This window comes from Suncus etruscus, chromosome 8 (assembly GCF_024139225.1).
Source record: "Suncus etruscus isolate mSunEtr1 chromosome 8, mSunEtr1.pri.cur, whole genome shotgun sequence".
Classification (NCBI taxonomy): domain Eukaryota; kingdom Metazoa; phylum Chordata; class Mammalia; order Eulipotyphla; family Soricidae; genus Suncus; species Suncus etruscus.
The window spans coordinates 62,586,376-62,602,200 of NC_064855.1; positions in this window are offsets into that span (position 1 = coordinate 62,586,376).

The following is a 15,825-nucleotide window of genomic DNA, read 5'->3' on the forward strand; positions in this document are numbered from 1 at the left end:
ACCCACAATTCTTAGATTGTTTCTTTTGTCCTTGTTCATTAGATATTGGATTTTTCCTTCCAGTGCTTTGTCTTTTATTTCTTTGTTGGTTTCATGATCATTTTTTGATTGTAGTTTTCCTTCGAGTTCTTCGATGTGCTTCTCCAACTCTGTGTTTCTGCTCATAAGGCTTGTTACTTTGTCTTTTAGGTCCTTCACTTCTTTTTGTATGGAATCTCTCATGTTCTTTGACATTTCTTCTTTAATTTGGCTGATTCGTTTATCCATGGCTTTCTTATACTCGGTTGTTAGGGTTTCTTTCAATTCTTGTATTTCCTTCCTCATGATCGCTTTTAGGTCTTCTTCCCATGGATCTGTGCGTTTGGGTGGACTTGGAAACTTGATAGGATTTGTCATGTTGTCTCCAGTTATTAGGGATCTCCTTGATTTACGCATAATTCTTTGTATTTAATGGTGTGTTTTGGAGTGCTGTGGTTTCTAATTTCGGCCTGCTTTGGTCTCCTTCTTGAAGGTGTTTCTAGAGGGTGCTGTTGGGTGAGCTTGTTGAACCGAGCTCTTTCTCCTCCCCTTTGCTACCCAGAGTTCAGTCTTCCTGTAATAGGTATTGTTGCTTTTCTATTCCTTATTTCTGTCAGCGGTGCAGTTCCTCTCCTGGCCACAATGGTTGCTGGTGCTGTTGAGCCTTGTTCTCAATCCCCCCTCCTTTCCCTGGGAGTCAGTGGAGCTCCGCCCCCTCCAAGCCTCTTGAAGCGGTTCCCTCAAACCGGCCCTTAAGGCTCTGCCCTCACCCTTGGGGAGTCCCTGGTCCGCTCCAGGGCCCAAGGGGGTGGACTGCTCTAGGTCACCTGAGGGTCCAGATGGCTGGCCCTATCTCCCTGGTCTTTTCGGGTCACTCAACTTACCTTTCCAGGCGTCCAACTGGGGGGAGGGTCTCACCCGAGTCTCTCTTGGCGGTGCGCAGTGGTCCTGTCGCCGGGCAAAGAGAGAGACTCCCCCGAGTCTCTCTTAACGGTGCTGGGGTGCTGTTGCCGGGCAAAGAAAGAGACTCACCAGAGTCTCTCTTAACGGCACTGGGGTCCTGTCGCCGGGCAAAGAGAGAGACTCACTCGAGTCTCTCGCTGGGGCCCTGCTGCCGGGCAAAGAGGGAGACTCACCCGAGTCTCTCGCTGGGGCCCTGCTGCCGGGCAAAGAGGGAGACTCACTCGAGTCTCTTGCTGGGGCCCTGCTGCCGGGCAAAGAGGGAGACTCAGCCAAGTCTCTTGCTGGGGTCCTGCTCCCGGGCAAAGAGGGAGACTCAGCCGAGTCTCTTGCTGGGGCCCTGCTGCCGGGCAAAGAGGGAGACTCACTCGAGTCTCTTGCTGGGGTCCTGCTGCCGGGCAAAGAGGGAGACTCAGCCGAGTCTCTTGCTGGGGTCCTGCTCCCGGGCAAAGAGGGAGACTCAGCCGAGTCTCTTGCTGGGGCCCTGCTGCCGGGCAAAGAGGGAGACTCAGCCGAGTCTCTTGCTGGGGTCCTGCTGCCGGGCAAAGAGGGAGACTCAGCCGAGTCTCTTGCTGGGGTCCTGCTCCCGGGCAAAGAGGGAGACTCAGCCGAGTCTCTTGCTGGGGCCCTGCTGCCGGGCAAAGAGGGAGACTCAGCCAAGTCTCTTGCTGGGGTCCTGCTCCCGGGCAAAGAGGGAGACTCAGCCGAGTCTCTTGCTGGGGCCCTGCTGCCGGGCAAAGAGGGAGACTCAGCCGAGTCTCTTGCTGGGGCCCTGCTGCCGGGCAAAGAGGGAGACTCAGCCGAGTCTCTTGCTGGCGCCCTGCTGCCGGGCAAAGAGGGAGACTCACTCGAGTCTCTTGCTGGGGCCCTGCTGCCGGGCAAAGAGGGAGACTCAGCCGAGTCTCTTGCTGGGGTCCTGCTCCCGGGCAAAGAGGGAGACTCAGCCGAGTCTCTTGCTGGGGTCCTGCTCCCGGGCAAAGAGGGAGACTCAGCCGAGTCTCTTGCTGGGGTCCTGCTCCCGGGCAAAGAGGGAGACTCAGCCGAGTCTCTTGCTGGGGCCCTGCTGCCGGGCAAAGAGGGAGACTCAGCCGAGTCTCTTGCTGGGGCCCTGCTGCCGGGCAAAGAGGGAGACTCAGCCGAGTCTCTTGCTGGGGTCCTGCTCCTGGGCAAAGAGGGAGACTCAGCCGAGTCTCTTGCTGGGGTCCTGCTCCCGGGCAAAGAGGGAGACTCAGCCGAGTCTCTTGCTGGGGCCCTGCTGCCGGGCAAAAAGCGCCAGGAAACTTTTCACTCAGTTGTGTATGATAATATTAGGCCTCTGTACGTAGAGATCTTGGTATTTGCATTGGTCATCGGATGAAGCTTAGGATAGAGTCTTTCTTTATGCTTCTAGACATTCTATTCCATCACTGTTGTTTTAATTAGTCTTCTGTAATTGGTGGTCTTGGTTTTTGCACCAATCCTAGGACAAAGCCTAGGATAAAGTCTTATTTATTATGTTTCCAGAAGTTCTGCTCAATCATAGTTGTCACAGTCAGACCTCTGGAACTAGAGACCTTGGTTATTGTACAGATTGTAGGCTGAAGTCTAGGCTAGGAAAACATTAAAGATTTTTAAAACCTTTTGAAATCTTTCAGTATTCCCTGGTGGCCCTCTCTCCTTTTTATCTTGAACTAAAAATTTGTGCTGTTTATTTATTTATTTGATTTTCTTTGTAGTTTTACCATATATGTAGATCTTCAAACAATAAGTTTTGATGTAATATTTTAATTTTATATAAATAAAATTTAACTGCTTTGTTCCTTCCTATGCAATTATACTTTTACTTCTGAAAGTCATTTGTGTTGAAGTGTGAAACATAATTGATTTACTTTAATTATCATTAAGTATTTCACTTGCATTTACGGACTTTGAGTTTTGTTTGCCCCCTTTTCCTTTCCTTTCTTTCCTACTTTCTTCTATAAATTATATCTTTATGAAATTTTGGTACACATTTTCTGGCAATACTTTATATTTCTCTAGTGTATGTAAAAGTGAAATTTATTGGGCATAATGTATGGGTATGTTCTATTTTATTAGGTGATGTGCAATTGTTCTCTAAGACTATTCTGCCCAAAGTTATATTTCCCCTGGCAGTATATGAAAATCCTTTCGGCACCACATTTTTGCAAGCATGTGTCAATGTCATTATAAAACTTCTGTGAGTTGGACAAAACAGTTATACATTTTCTTTTGGAATATTTAATATTAGCCATTTTTATCAAGCTCTGTGTATGTGGTGGTGAGTGTTGGGTGCAGGAAATTAGTCCACACCTACTAAAACTCCTAGGCCACTCCTGACTCTGTGCTCAGTGGTCACTTCTAGTAGTCAGTGATAAAATTGAAGTTGTCATTATGCAAGGCAAGCTACCTTCATTCCTGTACTGTCTCTACAGCTCCTATCATTACTTTATATAGTTATAAGTATAATATATTGCACCAAGAAGAATTCTTTTTCCACAAATATTAGCATGGTGGAACTGTGTAGATACTTGCTCTTTAGAAATGATTTATAAAATTCAATAATAATAAATATTATTAATACCCAATAATAATAAATAATTATTAATAAATATTGTTTAATACCCAAATTGACATTTTCATCTAAGGAAGTATAGAGAGTTTTTCTTGATCCTGCTTTCAAATCATGGTATTAGTCAATAAGAAATATCTGTAAGAATTCTTACAGAGATATATAATAAAGCATATAGAAATATAGGCCTTAATTTTTATATAATAGTTATTTTATATAATAAAGTATGTAGAAGATACAGGTCTTTAATAGTAAGGGGAAGAAAACCATGAAATTCTGTTTATCAGTCAGAGCACTAGGTTCTTTCTCAGATGTTAATACCCATCATATCCCACAATATAGTCTTCAAAAGAGACATAACTATATTGAATTCTTAAAGATGGGGAAATAGAATCAGGAAGATCAACAAAAATTTTTAACTCTGAATATAAGTATAAGTTTTAAATATAAATGTAAGTTTTCTTGAGGCCAAAGAGATAACAGGGGTTATGGTGCATGCCTTGTGTGCTGATAATCAGGGTTCTATCCCAAGCACTGCACATGGTACCCTGAGCAATGCCAGAATGGACACAAAGTCAAGAGTAAGCTCTGATCATCAATAGATGTGCCCTCCTCCTTCCAATAAAAGTCTTCTTTCATTAGTTTGCATAACTCTGTTGTAGTAGGAGTTTTTTCTAGGCTGTTGATTCATTAGTTCATTCTCATCCCAATTATATTTCGTACTTTACATGGGCTTATTTTGGGTTAGGGGCCTCTGTTTAAGTGTTCCTGAGTGCTGGCTTATGGTTTAAGTTAGTGAGTACTTAGGGAGGCCTTTGTGTCAAGACTGAGGGGTACTAGATGGTGCCACATTTGTATTTTATGAGTACACAGAAGTGACTATGCATAGTTTGAGAAGGACTGGCAATGATTAGGAGTTTGCCGTTACCAGTGGCCACAGCTGTAGTTGTACAGATATGGGGAGTGCTTGGGTCACTTAAACCAGTGTGGGCTTCAAAGGATAATGGGATCTAATTCATGATAATAGAACATACACTCTGGGTTTGCAGGGAGCACAGAAGGCAGTAGTTCCCCTAACTAACCAACTGCTGTGGGAGATTTGTAGCCCACTTTCTGACTACAAGGGTTATAAATTGTTTTCTAGAAGTTTTAATGTGATGCTGTTATGATAATTTGGTGGTTTGTTATGACAATTGTTATCTTCAGCAGTTGCTAGCTTAGCTTTTTACCAGGGATGGGTGAAGAGTGCTCTGTCTCTCTCCTTAGGAATTTTTCTGAAATCCAACAGGTCCTCCTCAGTGTATCAGTAAGGTTACCATAGCTTGTTTATATCCTTTATCTTTATTCCATTCCTATGTTGTAAGTCTAGGAGTATTGGATTGTGGTACTGGGTGTTTGGCACTGTCATTACTAATCCTCAGGGTAAAGTTTTACTTTAGAAAAAATTTTTGGGTGTGGGGGTTAAATCCTGTGGTGCACAGAGCTTACTCTTGACTCTGAGCTCAGACCAAGAAAAGTCTCTGGGGATCAGATAGGGCACTGGGTATTGAAATTGGACTAGCCATGTTCAAGGCAAGTCCCTGACCCATTGTACTATCTCTCCTGCCCACAAATTTATTTCTGATTGGAATTTGTTGCCCTGTGATAGAATTTTCTTAGAGTGAGTATATCTTTCTCTAATTCTATGGGCTCTACTTTTTTCTGTAGAAGTTCTATTGATTAAGATTTTAGGTTGATTTCTATGCATGCTAATTCAAGTTTTGGGGGGTAGATCTCTAATCACAGGAGAAGGTTCTCCTTGTTTTCCTTGTTTATATAGCTTGCACTCTCATTCTTACCCCAAATATTATCCTTAAATAAAAAGCGAATATACAAGGTTTCTGCTCCCAAGAACTTTAAAATCCTGTCAGGCATGGACAACATATTTAATACAACTGTAATTACATTCCATGTGTTAAAGGAAATGCTATTATGCTCTGAGAGGGAACAGAACAGACTAAAGGTATCAGTGTGTGTGAGGAGGGGGTATGTTTTTTTTTTAACAAGGTCATGTAGCCACTTAACCACAGATTTGGGATTTAATCAATGTCTGACAGACTTCAAAAGCCATATTATTTTCACCTCATTATAGTAAAATACATTTAAGCTTAGTATAAAATGTATACACATGTGCATAATTACTTAGTGCTACACACAGACAGATATATGCTGTGGGTGAAATTGGGGAAGTGATTAGAGCAATTGGACCCAGGTGTGGTGCAGTGGGGTGCTTAACAGGCAAGACAAAATTTGAGCTGAATTATTGAAAAATAAAGTGAAGAATTAATTTAACATAAAATACTTTTTTGTTGTTCTCCAAATCTTAAACATACTTTTAAATATTTACTTTGATTAAATAATACATTTTATTTTTCTTATTATAATTATGTAGCTTCTTAGTGAAAAATATATGGAAAATATATAGATATAATATATTCATCTCAGGGAATAGGAGATCTACTAATTCCATTTTACCCATTTCTGAATCCAGTTTCTCTCTACTTTCATGGTACTAGAATGTTTAGTTGCAAGATACCTATATAGCTATGAATTACATTTTCTGTTACTGTTTATTCTTATTACTCATTGACCAAATTCCAGCCAATTAATTGTGATTTAATTAACTGGAAGTGAAATGAGACTTTAAATGAATTTATTTTAATATCCTCTCCTCAAATCTACCACCTGGAATACAGGATAGTAATGATGAACAATTGTGGGTCATTTAGATATGGGCATGATCCTGTTGGTTAATACTGAAGTCTACACATACAATCATTTTTAACTTGGATTTATAAATGACAAGTTTAGCTTTATGTAACATTGCTAGTAATGAACTAATATAAAATTTATCCTCTTACTCATAGAATGAAAAATTTTTTTTAAAAATTCTTTAAAAATTTACAAAATTATTCATTGTTGGGTTTAATTCATGTAGTGTATACCATTCTTCATCAGCGCATCCTACCTCTCACCTCGCCAATGTCTCCCATTGTCCTCATGCTACCAATCTCTCACCTTTTATTTGCTCTATGCAGGCAAGTTGCTTCTCTCTCACTTTCTCCTTTTTGACACTGTGGCCTGCACTATTGTTAATGGAGGGTGTTGCCTCAAAGTTTCTCTACTTTCAGTGCTGAGTTCTTGTTCAGAGTTACATTTGTCATTTTCCTAGTAGACCTTTCTCTATTCTAGCTGCACTCACCGCTTTTTGTGGTGAGCTTTCTACCCTGGGTTGGACCTCCTGACAACTGTCTTTATTGTCTTTGGGTATTATTACTCTCTTTTGTTTTTCTTATATGCCACAAATGAGTGAGATTATTCTATAGTCTATTCATTTCCCTCTCACTCATTTTAACTCAGCATATTAGTTTCCATTTTGATGCATTTATAAGCAAATTTTATTACTTCATCTTTTCTAAATGCTGCATAGTATTCCATTGTGTAGATGTACTAATATTTCTTTACTAACTTATCTGTTATTGGGCACATGGGTTGTTTTCAGATTCAGGCTATTGTAATAGTGCTGCTCGGATCATAGGAGTGCAGAGAGAAATTTTATATTGTAATATTGTATTCCTGAGTATTTCCCTAAGAGTGGTATTGCTGGGTCATATGGAAGCTCAATATCTTTTTAAGAAATGTCCATACTGTTCAATTTTTTGCAAGTGGCTATCCAATTGTGCCAACACCACTTGTTGAAGAGGCTTTCCCTGCTCCATTTAGGATTTCCTGCTCCTTTATCAAAAATTAGGTGACTGTATGTCTGGGGAACATTTTCTGAGTATTCAAGCCTATTAAACTGATCCGAGGACCTGTCCTTATTCCAATACCATGCTGTTTTGATAACTATTGCTTTGTAATACAGTTTAAAGTTGGGGAAAGTAATTCCTCCCATATTCTTTTTCCCAATGATTGCTTTAGCTATTCGAGGGTGTTTATTGTTCCAAATGAATTTCAAAAGTGTCTGATCCACTTCTTTGAAGAATGTCATGGGTATCTTTAGAGGGATGGCATTAAATCTGTATAATGCCTTGGGGAGTATTGCCATTTTGATGATGTTAATCCTGCCAATCCATGAGCAGGGTATGCGTTCCCATTTCGTGTGTCCTCTCTTATTTCTTGGAGCAGAGTTTTATAGTTTTCTTTGTATAGGTCCTTCACATATTTAGGCAAGTTGATTCCAAGATATGTGAGTTTGTGTGGCACTATTGTGAATGGGGTTGTTTTCTTAATGTCCATTTCATCCTTATTACTATTGGTATATAGAAAGGCCATTGATTTTTGTGTGTTAATTTTGTAGCCTGCCACCTTGCTATATGAGTCTATTGTTTTTAGAAGCTTTTTGATAGAGTCTTTAGGGTTTTCTAAGTAGAGTATCATGTCATCTGCAAACAGTGAGAGCTTAACTTCTTCCTTTCCTATCTGGATTCCCTTGATATCCTTTTCTTGCCTAATCGCTATAGCAAGTACTTCCAGTGCTATGTTGAATAGGAGTGGTGAGAGAGGACAGCCTTGTCTTGTGCCAGAATTTAGAGGGAAGGCTTTCAGTTTTTCTCCAGTGAGGATAATATTTGCCACTGGCTTGTGGTAGATGGCCTTCACTATATTGAGAAAGGTTCCCTCCATTCCCATCTTGCTGAGAGTTTTGATCAAGAATGGGTGTTGGACCTTATCAAATGCTTTCTCTGCATCTATTGATATGATCATGTGGTTTTTATTTTTCTTGTTATTGATGTTGTGTATTATGTTGATAGATTTATGGATGTTAAACCAGCCTTGCATTCCTGGGATGAAACTTACTTGATCGTAGTGGATGATCTTTTTAACGAGGCATTGAATCCTATTTGCCAGGATTTTGTTGAGGATCTTTGCATCTGCATTCATCAGTGATATTGGTCTGTAATTTTCTTTTTTGGTAGCATCTCTGTCTGGTTTAGGTATCAAGGTGATGTTGGCTTCATAAAAGCTATTTGGAAGTGTTTCTGTTTGTTCAATTTCATGAAAGAGTCTTGCCAAGATTGGCAGTAGTTCCTCTTGGAAAGTTTGATAGAATTCATTAGTGAATCCATCTGGACCTGGGCTTTTGTTTTTCGGCAGACATTTGATTACCGTTTTAATTTCATCAATGCTGATGGGGGTGTTTAGATATGCTACATCCTCTTCCTTCAACTGTGGAAGATTATAAGAGTCCAAGAATTTATCCATTTCTTCCAGGTTCTCATTTTTAGTGGCATAGAGTTTTTCAAAGTAGTTTCTGATTACCCTTTGAATCTCTGTCATATCAGTAGTGATCTCTCCTTTTTCATTCCTGATACGAGTTATCAAGTTTCTCTCTTTCTCTTTCTTTGTTCGGTTTGCCAGTGGTCTATCAATCTTGTTTATTTTTTCAAAGAACCAACTTCTGCTTTCGTTGATCTTTCGGATTGTTTTTTGAGTTTCCACTTCATTGATTTCTGCTCTCAGCTTTGTTATTTACTTCTGTCTTCCTATTCTTGGGTCCTTTTGCTGAGCATTTTCTATTTCTATTAGCTGTGTCATTAAGCTACTCAGGTAAGCTCCTTCTTCCTTCCTGATGTGTGCTTGCAAAGCTATAAATTTTCCTCTCAGTACTGCTTTTGCTGTGTCCCATAAGTTCTGATAGTTTGTGTCCTTATTGTCATTTAATTGAACTTAGACCCCCAGCTAACATCATGTACGAAGGTAAAATCCAAATGGATTAAAGACCTCGATATTAGACTAAAAACCATAAGATATATAGAGCATCACATAGTTAAAACACTCCAGGACATTGATACTACAGGCATATTAAAGGAGGAAACTGCACTCTCCAAGCAAGTGAAAGCAGAGATTAACAGATGGGAATATATTATTAAGCTGAGAAGCTTCTGCACCTCAAAGGAAATAGCGCCCAGGATACAAGAGCCCCCCACTGAGTGGGAGAAACTATTCACCCAATACCCATCAGATAAGGGTCTAATCTCCAAAATATACAAGGCACTGACATATTTACAGGAAAAAACATCTAATCCCATCAAAAAATGGGGAGAAGAAATGGACAGACACTTTGACAAAGAAGAAATGCAAATGGCCAAAAGACACATGAAAAAATGTTCCACATCACTAATCATCAGGGAGATGCAAATCAAAATAACTATGAGGTACCACCTCACACCACAGAGAATTGCATACATCACAAAGAATGAGAACAAGCAGTGTTGGCGGGGATGTGGAGAGAAAGGAACTCTTATCCAATGCTGGTCGGAATGCCGTCTAGTTCAACCTTTATGGAAAGCGATATGGAGATTCCTCCCAAAACTGGAAATCGAGCTCCCATACAATCCAGCTATACCACTCCTAAGAATATACCCTAGGAACACAAAAATACAATACAAAAACCCCTTCCTTACACCTATGTTCATTGCAGCACTATTTATTATAGCAAGACTCTGGAAACAACCAACATGCCCTTTAACAGACGAATGGCTAAAGAAACCGTGGTACATATACACAATGGAATATTATGCAGCTGTCAGGAGAGATGAAGTCATGAAATTTTCCTATACATGGATGTACATGGAATCTATTATGCTGAGTGAAATATGTTAGAGAGAGAGAGAAAAATGGAGAATGGTCTCACTCATTTATGGGTTTTAAGAAAAATTTTAAGAAAAATTTAAGAAAAATGAAAGACATTCTTGCAATAATAATTTTCAGACACAAAAGAGAAAAGAGCTGGAAGTTCCAGCTCACCTCAGGAAGCTGGGATGAGTTTAATTAGAGAAATAACAAAGAGGGATGAGTTTAGTTAGAGAAATAACTACATTTTGAACTGTCCTAATAATCAGAATGTATGAGGGAAATGGAAAACCTGTCTAGAGTACAGGCAGGGCTCAGGTGGGGAGGAGGGAGATTTGGGACATTGGTGATGGGAATGTTTCACTGGTGATGGGTGGTGTTCTTTACATGACTGAAACCCAAACACATATGTAATCAAGGTGTTTAAATAATATATATTTAATATATATATTATTTAAACACCTTGAGATATATATGTATATATGTGTGTGTGTGCGTGTGTGTGTGTTTGTGTGTGTTTAAAGAGCAACATGTGGCTCGTAAGCCACAGCTTGCTGACCACTGCACGAAGCTATTATTCAGTCCCCTAAATATATATATATATATATATATATATATATTTAACAACCATGATTACAAACATGTTTGTATTTGGGCTTCAGTTATAAAAAAGAACACCTCCCTCAGAACTGACACCTACCACCAATGCCTCCATCAGCCTCCTCCCCCACCTGTATTTGAGACAGGCATTCTATTTGTCTCACTCACTACCATTGTCATGATTTTTTTGTTAGTGTAGTTGTTTATTTAAGGGCACTCACCACTTTTGGTGGTAAGCTTTATATAGTGGGCCTATGTTTTCAGCCCTCATCTTTATTGTTTCTGGGTATTATTACAATACACTATTTTATTTTTCTTAAATCCCACAGATGTGTGAGACTATTCTGTGCCTCTCTCCCTCTAACTTATTTCACTCAGCATAATAATTTTCATGTGCAGCTATGTGTAGAAAAATTTCATGACTTCATTTTTCCAGATGGCTGCATAGTATTTCATTATGTTTATGTGCTACCATTTCCTTTAGCCACTCATCTATTGTTGGTTATTTGGGGTTTTTTTTTCAGATTCTGAATGTTGTAAATAGTGTTGTAATGAATATAGGTGTGCAGAAGGCATTTTTATTGTGTTTTTGTGTTCCTAAGGTATATTACTAAGTGTGGTATAACTAGATCATATGGGAGAACAATTTCCAGTTTTTTGAAGACTCTCCAAATTGTTCTCCAGAAAGGCTGGTCTAAATGGCATTTCCACCAATGGTAAATGAGAGTTCCTTTCTCCCCACATTCCCACCAGCACTAATTGTTCTTGTTCTTTGTGATGTGCCAGTCTCTGTGGCGTGAGATGGTACCTCTTTGTTATTTTGATTTGCATCTCCCTGATTAATGTTGTGGAGCACTTTTTTATATGTCCTTTTTAAATTTCTTCTTTGAGGAATTGTCTGTTCATTTCTTTTCTCCATTATTTTTGATGGGGCTAAATTTTATTTCTTGTTAATTTCTGTCAGTACCTTGAATATCTTAGATATTAGCCCCTTCTCTGATGGGTAATAGGTGAATAGTTTCTCTTATTCTGGGGGTGGCCTTTGTATTCTAGTCACTATTTCCTTTGAGGTGCAAATGCTTCTCAGATTAATATAGTCTCATTTGCTCATCTCTGCTTCCACTTGTTTGGAGAGTGCTGTTTCCTCCTTGAAGATGTCTTTAGTCTCAATATCATGGAGTGTTTTACCTACATGTTCTTCTATATACCTTATGGTTCCAAGTCTGATATCAAGGTCTTTAATGCATTTGGATTTGTCCTTTGTGTATGTTGTTAGATGGAGGTCCGAGTTCGCTTTTTTTTTTTGCATGCGGCTGACCAGTTATCACAGAACCACTTGTTGAAGTTGCGCCCTTTCTTCATTTTGTATTTGTTGCTACTTTATCAAAGATTAATTGGTTGTATAACTGAGTGACTAGTCTCAGAATACTCGTCTGTTCTTTTTGACTGAGGCTCTGTCTTTATTCCAATACTGCTGTTTTAATTATTATTGATTTATAGTACAATATACAGTTTGAGAAAATGATGTGTCCCATCATCTTTTTACCAAGGTTTGCTTTACCTATTTGTGAGCATTTATAGTTTCAAATAAATTTCAGGAGTGCTAAATCCACTTTTTTGAAAATGTCTTTTGTATCCTTAGAGGGATAGCATTAAAACTGTACAATACGTTGGATAGTACTTACATTTTAATGATGTTAATACTCCCATTCAATGAACAGGGTATGTGTCTCCATTTTCTTGTGTCCTTATTATTTCTTTTTTATAAGTTTATTTTTTATCTTTAATTTTTTAAAATAATTTTTATTGAGACCAATGTGAATTACAAGTCTTTCACAGTTCTCCTTATATTTCTTGAAGCAGTGTTTTGTAGTTTTCTTTGTATAGGCCCTTCACTACTTTAGTTAATTTGACACCCAGTTTTTGAGTTTGTGTGATAATAATATGAATGGGATTGTTTTAATAAAACAATAATAAGGCCCATTTATTCTCTATCATTATTTGCGTATAAGAAGGCCATTGAGTTATGCATGCTAATGTTGTAGCCTGCCACTTTGCTATATGAATCTATTATTTCTAGAAGCTTTTTGATAGAGTCTTTAGGGTTTCCCAAGTATAGTCTCATGTCAACTGCAAACAGTAATAGCTTGACTTCTTTCTTTCCTATCAGTATGCCCTTGACATTTTATTCTTGCCTAATTGCTCATGCAAGTACTTCCAGGACTTGCCCCCTCACCAGGGGGCAGCCTTATCTTGTACTAGATTTTAGAGGAAAGGCTTTTAGTTTACCTCCATTGAGTATAATATTTGCCATTGGCTTGTGGTAGATGACCTTGACTATATTGAGAAAGTTCCTTCCATTCTCATCTTTTTGTGTATGTGTGTGTGTGATTTTGTTTTGTGTGTTTTTTTTGGGGGGGAGGTCACACCCAACAGTGCTCAGGGAATACTCATGGTTTTGTGCTCAGAAATTGCTCCTGGCTGGCTTGGGAGACATTACGGAATGCCAGGATTTGAGCCACAGTCAGTCCTAGGTCAGGTATGTGCAAGGCAAACATCCTACCACTGTGCTCTCTCTCCAGTCCCTTTCTTTGTGTTTTTATCATGAATGGGTGTTGATCATATAGAATGCTTTCTATGCATCTATTGATATGATTATATGGTTTTTAGTTTTTCTTTTGTAGACATGGTATATTATCTTGTTTGATTTGTGTATGTTAAATCATCCTTGCATTTCTGGAATAAAATCTGCTGGTCATGGGGTATGACCTTTTTGATGAGGCGTTGGATTCTATTTGCCAGGATTTTGTTGAGGATCTTTGCATCTGTGTTCATCAGGAAAATTGGTCTGTAGTTTTCTTTTTTGCAGCATCTTTGACTGGTTTTGATATCAGGGTGATGATAGCTTTATAATAACTATTTGGGAGTATTTCTGTTTCTTCAATTTACTGAAAGAGCCTGAAAAGGATTGGTAGTAGTTCCTCTAAAAAGGTTTGAAAGTATTTGTGAGTGAATCTATCTGAGTGTCAGCTTTTGTCTTTGGGAAGACTTTTGATTACCATTTTACTTTCCTCAGTAGTGATGGGTCTGTTTAGATATGCTAGATCATGCTGGTTTAATTGTGGGAAATAATAAAAGTCCAAGAATTTATACATTTCTTCCTGGTTGTCTTGTTTCATGGCATAGTTTCTCAAAGTAATCTCTGATTACCCTTTGATTCTCTGTAGTATTTGTAGTGATCTCCGTCTTTTCATTCCTTTTTTTAATGCATATATTGTTTATTTTGATAAATTATGTCTTAAAAGACATATCTTTTTTTATTTAAACACCTTGTTACATACATGATTGTGTTTGGGTTTCAGTCATGTAAAGAACACCACCCATCACCAGTGCAACATTCCCATTACCAATGTCCCAAGTCTCCCTCCTCCCCACTCGAGCCCCACCTGTACTCTAGACAGGCTTTCCATTTCCCTCATACATTCTGATTATTAGGACAGTTCAAAATGTAGTTATTTCTCTAACTAAACTCATCCCTCTTTGTGGTGAGCTTCCTGAGGTGAGCTGGAACTTCCAGCTCTTTTCTCTTTTGTGTCTGAAAATTATTATTGCAAGAATGTCTTTCATTTTTCTGAAAACCCATAGATGAGTGAGACCATTCTGTGTTTTTTCTCTCTCTCTCTCTGAATTATTTCACTCAGCATAATAGATTCCATGTACATCCATGTATAGGAAAATTTCATGACTTCATCTCTCCTGACAGCTGCATAATTCTAATCTGGTTTACTGAGTTGCTTTCTCTCCTTTACTTGGTAAGTTTTTCTAGTGGTTTATCAATATTCTTAATTATTTTTTTAAAAAAACAACTTTTGCTGTAATTGATTTTGAATTGTTCTTTTGGTTTCTACTTCTATGTGAATTTGTAGAAAATGTTCTAAGTAATTTATTTTCTCTCTCATTATTATAATGATATATTATATCAATATTTTCTCTTTCATTATTATGAATGATTTGGTTAATGATTTTTTTGTCATTTCTCATAGAAAGTTCTAAAAAGATCATAACAATCAAGAAGTTTTCTTAAAAAAAAAGAAGTTTTCTTGATGACTTCTGTTTTTTAGATGATTTTTATTATCACCTTGATTTATTTGGACACAACCAAGATTCTTCTCCTCCTTGGATTTAATTCCCTATGAATCCTGAGTGATTACTAGTTCATTTTAGCATTGTGTTACTTGACTTTTGGTCTGCTTTTTTGAACAGGTGGGCACGTCAAATCCTCTTAGGGAGGTAGCTACAAAGATGATTTTATCAACAGTGATTGATTGACTCATCTGTTAGTCCTTTAGACTCTGCAGAAGTTTTAGAGCAGGGGTCTCAAACTCAATTTAACTGGAGGCCACAAGAGGCAAAGTTGGGGTGAAGAAGGGCTGCATAAGAGATTTTAGAAAAAAAAGTCCTCAAACGTCATTATTAATAGTTTTAATTATTCTGAACATGAATAGAACATTGAGTGAAGATAATGAACAGTTCTTCTGAGCATGGCATATTTTGCCTATTCCTTGCTGCCAGAGAATTGACAGCGCTTCTTCTCACAAATCTGAACCACATTTGGCTTTAGAAAGGAAACAGTTGAGACCCTCAGTATGGCTTGAAGATGATCACCATTAAGTCTAGACCTGTACTTTGACTTATTGAAGTTCAATGTGGAGAATAACTTTTCACACAAATATGTGCTTCCAAAAAGGCACATGGTGTGCTTGAACATTTGGGAAAGCTCAGGGAAGCTGGGGGGCAATTCTCTCAAAAATTTCCCATGCATGTCTGCTTTTCCACTAATCTCCCTGAACTTGGCTTTGAGATCAGAATTGCATTGCAGGTCAATGAGCTCCATTTGAAGCACAGAGGGGCATCTTGCACATCAAAGGAAAAAGGGTCCATAAAAATTTGGAAAGTGGCTCTGTGCTTTTTGAAGTCTGCAAATCTGTGATCAAATTCCTTCTCTAGCTTAAAAATAGCATCAACATATTTCTCACCACTGAATGCTATGCCTGCATACACAA